A 5,426-nucleotide genomic window follows, 5' to 3' on the forward strand; every position below is an offset into this window, starting at 1 on the left:
TTTTTAAAAAGCTCTATATTTACAAGCTCCTATTCTATCTTGAGAGAGAGAAAGAAAGAAGTATCCTAATTTTGACTCACCTCTCTTTCTTTCCTAAAAATACTATCTCTAAACTTTTTCTTCACACATAGATTAGGTTCCCACGTAAACCTATTGTTCCACATAAAGAAAGGTCATAAATAAATAGATTTTGAACCCGATTTCAATCCGATTGCTTTGATAAACTCATGATGACTCACAAAATTGAGAATCTCAATTACTTTGCAAAATAACTGAAATGACTTATATGGATAAATGTTGGATACATTACACCCCCATTGACTACCACCACTTAAACTTAGTCCTACCTGCATAACTTAAGCCAAGCGTGCCTACCCGTTATTGTCTTCACACGCCCAGTCTATAGCATGATCAAATCACTGCACTATTGCCAAACTGTGAATAACTTAGCTGGTTGAGACATGTAGACACTATCCTACCTACATAACTTAAACCAAGCGTGCCTAGCCGTTATTGTCTTCACACGCCCAGTCTAGAGCATGATCAAAGTGATGCACTATTGCCAAACTGTGAATAACTTAGCTGGTTGAGGCATGTAGACACTATCAACGTGCATGACTTCTTAGATTTTATGAGCATCCAAAAACAACATTGGATATTTTTAGAATTGGTTGACATCCCTCAAAAATAACGACATGTTGAACCATGCGGTACAGGGCGATACATCCAAAAGCGGCACTGGCTATTTTTAGCACTGTTTGGCATCACTCATATAACGAGATTCTGAACCATGCACTAGAGGGCGTGGAAAAAGGAAATGCACTATAGGGCAAAAAGTAGATAGCGTCAGGAGGATTCTTTGTGTGAAGCTACTTTACCAATCAAGGCGTCAATTGCTGGTCTGAAACTAAACACCATCTACACGGGTGACAAAGGCAAGACACATTCTCCCTAGCAGCTCTCCATGGATCCTAGCTAAACTAAGATAAAAAGAATACTCTGGAAAACCAGGGGGACTCTCACCTCATAGGAATGGTCTAAGGTCACCTACCTAGGGCTCTCGTCCCCGCCAATGGCACCAATGTTGGCGGATACACCACGAGCAGACGCTAGCATAGTGAGAACAAAACCAACAACTTTATGTCATTCAAGGATGAAGCTTAATCTGTAGGCACATGGAAACAAGAAGATGGATGTCAATCACCTTCTTGACCTTCTAAGACAATCTCTACTCAAGGAAATCAAATCTAAATTTTCTATGCACTAATGAAAGCAACTCGCCCTTCGATGCTCATGCTATCCAAAACTAGACCAAACGCATTCAAAAATTCATGAAACTCATAGGAAACGCTCTCCTCATCAAAGAGATCATTCTCCTATGGACTCTGACTTGATATCCCACCTCAAACCACCTCATGCAACAATCACATATAAAGACAGGCAGTAAAATGTAGGTCACCACTTTTTGATTTGTACAATCCTAATCCGTAGCTCTACTTGCTGTGAACCCACAGGTGTAAAGAAATCACCAAACGGACAAATGGTTTGCTAGAAAAACAGAACGCTCGTAGGAGCTCACTTTGCGATGACACCGGAATCATGGAAGCTTGGCATTGGATTGAAGCCCTAGCTGTTTGTGAACACATTGGTGGTGTTCCTTTCACAATGGAGGCTCCGTGGAGCATGTAGGGAAGAGAAGAAATCACACACTCTCTCTCAAACACAGTGCACAGTAAACTTGAGATTTGATTAATTCAAAAGTTGTCTTAGGGCTACAAAAATTGGCTTATATATAATTCCTCCTTAGAGGCTCGTTCCCACAAAGAATATTGGCCACTCAAACATTACAAAAATGTCATTCAACTTCAAAATTAGTGATACAAAAAGTTGGGTGTGTTTGGTCGTCAACAACATGGCATCCTAAGGATGAACACACTAGGTGTTGATGAGCATAGAGTGTTTTTGCATGGTCTCGTAGCTGCATATATGTATAGGTTTTCACGGTGGACATGAAGAGCATATTTGTGTGAGGCAACTTGTAGAAGAAATAGCAGAAATACCTAGTGATGGCAAAAGGCCGCCTCACTACAACGACGGCTACATATCATCGGCCCCAATTTCTTTGTGTATAACAATTGCAACATTGCTATTATTATTATTTTGATGCTATTTTAAGGAAACATAAAGCTATTTTGACGTGGATACATGACCAGTGCATGCTGCAATTTCCCTAAATTTAGCATAACTCACGGGTTTGTGTGATGCATAGCAGCAAAACTGCTATAATATGATGCTACTTGTTGTATGCTACAAATTGCTAGAACATGCTTTGTCAGAGGTTCAAACCATCTTCCTAGAAAGCATGGAGGCAGAAACTCTTCCTAACTAGGCTCTTATTATAAACACAAGCATGCCAAAGCTGCTCTTCTAGCAACATCTCAAGTGATTGGACTCATGCATATTACTTCTTTCTTCAAAAGAGAGGCTACAAAGCAAGTTACAGTCGCCCATGTGTAGAGAGAAGCTCGTGTCAATGCTGATACAAGCAAGTTGTAGTCGACATGTAGCAAGAAGCCTCTCGTCTACAAAACCAAGCGAAACTGCAAGCAATAGAAAGAGGGCAAGCAGAAAGGCTACACGAGGGTGGCGGCATGTTATTTGTATATGTTTTGGTGTTTGAGTGGTTGATGAGGTGATAAAAGCATTACCTAGTCAATGTGTGGCAGTTAAGTGTTTTTCTACTCACAATTGAAAATTCCCATTTTTATGTTTAGGAATGGCTTTAGGTAGATGATTTGATCTTGATCTAGAGTTGTCCATCAATGAAGGTTTGCTTGATTTGTTTATTTGCGTTGAAATCTTGAAAAGAATTTGATTCTTAGTCAAAATAGTGCAAAAACAAAGTTCACAAAAAAGTTTTGCATGGCTGAGGGTTTCTGAGAACATAAGAAAACATTTGGGATGGTTTTGCACATAAAAATCTCAAATTTGCAAAGTTAGACATCATACGCATATGATGTTCCAAGAGCTAAAAAGAGACCAAATTTGTAAAAATTGATTGTACCAGTGTGTTCAAAAGGTATCATTTACCCTAGTAACACCTTAAGTGGAGAGTTTTGGCACAGATTTGGGGGCCAAAAGCCAACATATGGAATGGTTGTGACTAAACAAGCAAAAACTTCTGTTTGTGAACACTTTTGGATTTAAATTTTGTTGTAAACACATGTAAAGGTTGTTGATAATAAGGGGAACTTAGAATAGAAATAGATCTGAAATGTGAGATGATAGACATCATACGCGTATGATGTCTCCAACCTAGATTTGGGTATTGACCTTCATATCTGGCATCACCAAAGCACTTGGAAGGTAGTTCTAAGCTTGATTGCAATATTTCACATCATTTGTACACTCAATCTGACATTTAAAGAGAATTTTGCAGATACTAGCCAATAACACTGAAACGTGGTGAATTGGTGTAAAATTTACATCGAAGCCTGATTTTAAGCACATATACTTGGTGTACACATAGAGGAGAACCTTGGACAGAAATAGAAGTCCAATTTGAGGGAAAATACATCATACGTGTATGATGGGTTTTGACCCGAATAGACTCAAATTGTACAAGTGAGTGTTCCCTAGTGTCTTGGAGCATTAAAGGAGTCCATAGCCTAAATTTCATTCCATGTGGATCAAACTCTGAGCTTGAAAAGACCAAGAAACAATCCAAATATTTGGCACACCCAATTTGGCTATAACTTGCACAAAACTGGTTCAAATTCAATTTAGAAAGTGAAACTATGATTTCCTTAACACTAGGTTGGTAACCTAACAGGACATAAAAGTGTCCTTTCAGGGTTTTGAAAAAAACCTCCAAAACCATATTAGATCCACTCATTTTGTAAAATCCTTTCATGAGGTTATAGTTCAAGGCCTACTACACATGGAAAAAATAAGAAACTTGTAAAATTTCTCATCTTTTGGTCACACCAAGCCTCCAAAGTTGATGGACCAGTACATTTTCATCAAAACAGTCATTTCTTACGTTTTGTTGCATAAAAATAAGATTAGGGATTTTTGTAGGACTTGAGATAAATTCCCTAGTTGACTTCAATGGGTTGGTGATCACAACATATGATTGCTTCTCACTCACTATTTTTTGTTTTGCCAAAAGAAATAGGTACAAAAAAGTTGAATTTTCACCATTCTACAAACCTATCATCAAAGTTTCTATAGCCACGCTCAATACAAATAATATATGCATGTTTTCTTAGTTCCCTATTGTCCTTTGGGTTCATAAGGAGCCATGGAGCATGTCAAAAGAATAATACATCTCTTACCAAGGGGAATCTTGGCGACAAAGATGAAGTGCTAAATACAGCAAACATGAAAAGACTGGGTTCAACATTATGAGTTGTAGAATCCCATAGAAACTATTCAATATCTAGCCAAATTTGATCCTTATGACTAAATATGGTTACTACCTACAAAATGCATGTAGTTGTCACAAGAAACTAACAATATTGAAAAAGCTATACTTGATATACTAGAATGTTTCATTTTCTTCTATAATTGAAAAAATCAACCATCGTTGTCTACTATGCAAAATAGGGTATTAGGTGCCCCAAAACTCAAGGAATATTAGCTTTATGTTACAATATGTGACATAGAAAATCAAAACTGCATTTGGATATCATGAAAGCCACCAAAAAAATCATAGAAGAGCTAAAATTGGCTAAAAAACAGGATTTGACAATTTTTGTAATTTGGTCATAACTTACAACTTTAACATTTATTTCTCCCTAGAAGCATCAGGACATGTTGAGGACTACTAAAGATAGTTCTCTAGCATTATAGACCTCACAAACATGAATTCTAGAGTGGTATAGTTGCAAAAAGTTGAAAAAAGACAAAAACAGGACCCGTTTTTTCACACAGTTTAGGTTGTGAAATGTTGTGCAAGGACAAGGTTAAAGATGGAATTGATATACTCTTGACATAATTCAAGGAAAATGGTCACTTAACAGGACATAAAAGTGTCCCAGGACATAAAAGTGTCCCATTACCAACCTAGTGTTAAGTGGTGGACTACCTTTGGAGCAAGATTCACCTCATTTGGAGCAAAACCACATCATACGCAGATAGATCGCTTTTGGCGTGTACAAAGTAGCATGTATATGCATGGTCATATGTACAAAAAGATGTAAATACATGCATTTGGGAGCTTTACAAAGTGGTTTCAAGTTTAAAAAAAAGATGCAACATGTACACATTGTGAATAGTCAAGTTTGAGTGCCAGTAGTAGTCGAGCACACGTACATGCCTCGATATGGTATCGGGGCCTTGGATATGGTTCTTGGTGGATTATTTTTGCTCTAGAAAATGTGTTTGAGATTTCTAGAATGTGAATAATTCAAGTGGTAAGTGTG

Source organism: Adiantum capillus-veneris, chromosome 28, assembly GCF_014529385.1.
Source record: "Adiantum capillus-veneris isolate H3 chromosome 28, ASM1452938v2, whole genome shotgun sequence".
Classification (NCBI taxonomy): domain Eukaryota; kingdom Viridiplantae; phylum Streptophyta; class Polypodiopsida; order Polypodiales; family Pteridaceae; genus Adiantum; species Adiantum capillus-veneris.